The sequence below is a fragment of the Monopterus albus genome, unplaced genomic scaffold (assembly GCF_001952655.1).
Source record: "Monopterus albus unplaced genomic scaffold, M_albus_1.0 scaffold900.1, whole genome shotgun sequence".
In the NCBI taxonomy this organism is placed as follows: Eukaryota; Metazoa; Chordata; class Actinopteri; order Synbranchiformes; family Synbranchidae; genus Monopterus; species Monopterus albus.
The window spans coordinates 6,800-10,864 of record NW_018128780.1 but is presented as its reverse complement, the minus strand read 5'-3'; the positions used below and the strand labels follow the sequence as shown (position 1 = coordinate 10,864).

Genomic DNA, 4,065 nt, shown 5'->3' with positions numbered 1-4,065 from the left:
CAAAACTCTTTCATCTCTCAGTACCATTGTGAAGCTTTGCTTGAGTTAAAAATTCACCTGGAAAGATTTCGCCAGCATGAGTTTGAGAGCTCACTGAGTGAACAGGCTAAGTTAGTCTTCTTGCACCTTAGAGATGACAAGACGCACATTGGATCAATCAGAATCATCCACCCACTCGTTGCCAGGGAAATTCTCCAACAACTTCTGGGATCTAAAACCCAAAGCAGTTTGGCAATGGATCTTCTCTGCGAGAATGTGCTTTTTGAGCACAGCTTTGGAAGGGAGGAATATCGGTCATTTCTAAGAGCACTTTTCATGAGGCGATCCAAAATAAGCAAAGGAGATGAATATGATAGTTCTTTCTCTCCTCTGATTGAGCATGTTTGTGAAAATGAGAAAAGCCCAGATAAAGCAATTGATTTACTCAAGAAAGCATTCCAGAATTTTCATAAAGATCCATTCTTTGCACAACAGCTTGCTCGCCTTCATTATACCTATGAAAGGTTCGAAGAGGCAAAACGCTGGGCAGAGACAGCAGCCAATCAGCTGCCCAACAACTCATACATACTTGACACAAAAGGGCAGGTGTACAAAAGGTGGTTCCAAGCAAAATGCAAAGCTATTGACAATGACAATGTACCAAAGACAGCCCAAAATACAGCAGATGCTGTGGAGACTGCACTGAAAGCCCTGGAGTGTTTTCAAGAATGTGAGAGAGCAGCTGAGGCAGATATGGAAAACATAAACCGTTCAGGGTTTTTTTCTGAAGTTGATGTTGGCTGTAGTCTGCTCGAGCTGATCTCTTCATTGCAAAGTGTTTTCAAACGGAGCAAATGGCCATTCAGAATGTATGAAGTACTTGTTAACAGATTACATTCCTGAGGAAGTTGAACAAGCCTGGGAACCATTTCATGGCCGTTTGAAGAAACTTCAAAAGACAATGCAAGATGCGTTGGAATGGATTTCAGAAGACCTCAGTTACTTCCAGACAGACATTGATGCAGATGAAGAAGAGACACATCAAAGTCCTGAGGAGAAGATTAGCCGTCCACTGACATGGCTAGCAAAAAGGTCTTCTGTGTATGGGAAGTACTTCAGTGAAGATTATTCTACTACACTTCTACAATCCAGACAGCCAATCCCAACGAATCTAACTTTTCCCCAAAAACGCATGATCTATCATCTTGGTGGGGGTAACATGACATCCATTCTCTCCATGCTAACAAACCAGAAGAATGCAGTCCCTTTTCTACAGCGCATCCTTTCTTTGTACCCCCCAGAAAAACACAAGTTTGGTCAAAGAGATATTGTCAATTACATAGTGGCCAACATTACGCTGAACTGCCTGTCACCAAAGAATCCAATAGTAGCTTCTGTGAAAGATCTACAGGCACTTTGTCATCAGTTCCCCTCTGATAAAAAAAAATGTTTACCAAGTGCTCTGTTCTTGCTTACCTTGCTATTTTGGCCAGAGGATGATGACACAGACCATGAGAAAGAAACCAAATATCAATTTGTGCAGTCAGCTGTTGAACACTTGGAGAAAGGCTACTGGACCAAGATGAAGGACATTCCTCAGCGGAAGAGAAGGCTTTACACCCATTTTTTTCTGGGCAGTGGGAATGGATTGGATAAATTTGTCCACAAGAGAAAGTTTGAAAGTGTCACAAAGGTGTTCTCAGTCTCTGAGAAACGCATGAAGTGGTTTAGGGGTGAAGCATGGAAAAAGCCTGAGATCGCCGAGATGCTTAAAAGTGTTTCTGGATGGACTGAAAATGGGGTGGTGTACCTTGAGGGCCCTCAGAAAAAGAAGTTCAGCATACTGCCTCTTCATGTACCTTCAGTGCCTCATAGTGATGAAAACATCACTTTCTACTTAGGGTTCACGTTCAGAGGCCTTGTTGCCTGCAACATCATTGTTAAACAAAAGTGAAGGATTCTGTCGCATCTGTCTGGTCATAGATTTGCTGAAGCATGCATCCACCCAAGAGCAAATATGGATAAGAAAAAAGAAAATTAAAAACAAGACAAATTTAGAAAATAGGCAATATCTGTAAGACAGTTTTCACTTTACTGAGACACATGACAGGCCTGAGTATAGCATTCTTCTACAAGATATATGTTGGTTAATCTTCATTTGCGCTTTTTGCCCATATTTTGTGTATATACATAAGTGTACAAAAAAATTGCCTTTAGAACATGGACAGTGTTGACTTACTATGGATTCCTAGTGTAATAGCAATGCTAAATGAATTTGCTACTCTAGTTATGTCTTGCATATATTATCCAGTCATATTCTAATTGTAGAGTAACTTGCAGTGCACCACAAATGCATCTCAAATGTTTTTTCTTATACAGTGTTGGCATTATTCTTAGAAAGCCGAATGCTGTGAAATAGAATAGACATTTTCTCTGTCATACAACTAGAGAAGAGTATTGTGATTTCTTTTGGGTATCTCAATGTGTACCTCTAATATGAGCATTCATATCATTCAAGATGAGTTTTGCTTCTAAAGTAAGTGTGAAGAGTACCTAAACATGTGGGCTTCTAGTAGAAATAAATGTAAATTAATGCAGCTATATATCAAAACTGAGTACATTTTTATGGGAATTGTATCTAGGTGTTAACATGAAAAATATTACTAGCTGTGCTAATGTTTAATTTTATAATGCATGCTATAGGCTTTGTCTTTTAATATTTTGGTACCAGGTTGGAAAGTGTTTTCAATGAATACCTTTTACAAGAATTGAGTGGTTGTAAAGATATGGAAGACGCTTTACACAACTTGCTGGTTCTTGAACTGAAACATAAATGAAGCTGAAGTCAGGCTACTTTGTTTTATATTTGCTTTTTGATTGTCACATGGAGAAAGATTTGACGCAGTGAACATATATGTTCTTGAATAAATAAAACATGTAACCGAACACAGAAACAATAAAACCTTTTTCAGTATTGCTTTTATGATCTCGTTCTTTATACAATTAATTTCAGCCAAAAGCGATGGCGCTCTCAGAATATTTGCAATGGTAGAACTTTTGTCCTAATATGCATTCCGTACGTTAACGTTAGCTGTAATGGTGTTAATTTTAGCCCGACATCTTGCAGACATGTTATTTTTTTGTTTACATCTTGTTTCTTTGAAATTGTGCTTGTTCCGCTGCGTTTTAACAAAACGTTTTTCTGTTACTGCTCGCTGGCTAGATGTGGCTAGCTAACAGCAAACTAGGGTAATCCAGTTACCACTGAGCCAGTGAAATGGTTCAGCACCCACAATGAATAAAACTGAGTGTGAATGATTCTCTAGTTGTTTGTTCATAGCAGCTTTCAGTAACAACTACAACGTACTATACTATTTAATGTTTAAGCTAACTTACATAATGCGAACCACAGAATGTGCATAGTATCACCTTTAATTGCCATTTAACCTGGCAGTGACTCTCTGAGCAAGGCATGGGTCTGTTTAATTTTACGGTGGCTGTTGTCCTCCTTGCAGTTGCTTTGTCTGTATTATACATCCAGCACTTGCCTAACTATGAAACCGCACTGGTTAGGTCAGTCCATGCTAAGCAAAATGAGATCATAGCAGATGATATGCTCGCTAATAACAACAAAACCACAGAATAGTTCAGTGAAGAAAAGAGGAATTCACATAAACTTTCAAGAGACTGATATTTCCAAAAATACTAAATGCACCATGGCCCCAGAGAGTCGATTTGACTGTGCCAGGGACAGGCTTCTCAGCCAGAGAGAGTGTGAGGAGAGGGGATGCTGCTATGTCCCTTTGCCTAACACTGCAGGACCACCTTGGTGCTTCTACCCCAGCTGGTACCCTGGCTACAGTATGGGCCCCCTCACTCCCACCAGGCGAGGTCAGGCTGCCACTCTTACTCGTGCCCTCCCCTCCTATCTCCCCAGAGATATCTCTACTCTAAATCTAGAAGTCATTGAGGAGACTGTGGGCTCCTTGCACCTTACTGTAAGTACCTAACCTAATACTTTGGAACAATTTAAAAATATGTGATGAAGTGAAGGAGTGCCCACTTGACATTTGTGTTAATTTGCAT

General features: G+C 39.9%; 1 pseudogene; it reads left to right on the top strand.

Annotated features, from left to right (window-relative positions):
* The first annotated feature begins 3,695 nt into the window (after window positions 1-3,695).
* Window positions 3,696-4,065, top strand: part of LOC109953644 (uncharacterized) — a 4,120-nt pseudogene continuing 3,750 nt past the window's right edge.